Consider the following 361-nt stretch of genomic DNA (forward strand, 5'->3'; position numbering starts at 1 on the left):
TGCACCTTTCTTTACATCGCAATTTTGCACAAATCCCTTTACAACAGCTGGCAAGTCTCTTGGATAATCATTGCTCCACAATTTCCAAAACTTATCAAGTTACTTTTGGCCAACACTTTCACAGGATAATTGAATCCTTTCTTGTGACATATGACGGTTAGTCGCAAATCTCAAGTTGAAGTCCAGCATTACGTCCAATGAGAAACTGTGAAGGAGTCAGAGGACTTGAAACATCAGGTTCATCTGCAACAAAGGTTAAAGGTCTAGAATTTACACAAACCTCAACTTCTAGCTAACTTCTTGACAGACATTTAACACTTGTTTTTTTCAAAGCACATTTAACAGAATTTATCAAATGCTA

Source organism: Penaeus monodon, chromosome 20 (genome assembly GCF_015228065.2).
Source record: "Penaeus monodon isolate SGIC_2016 chromosome 20, NSTDA_Pmon_1, whole genome shotgun sequence".
Taxonomy (NCBI): Eukaryota; Metazoa; Arthropoda; class Malacostraca; order Decapoda; family Penaeidae; genus Penaeus; species Penaeus monodon.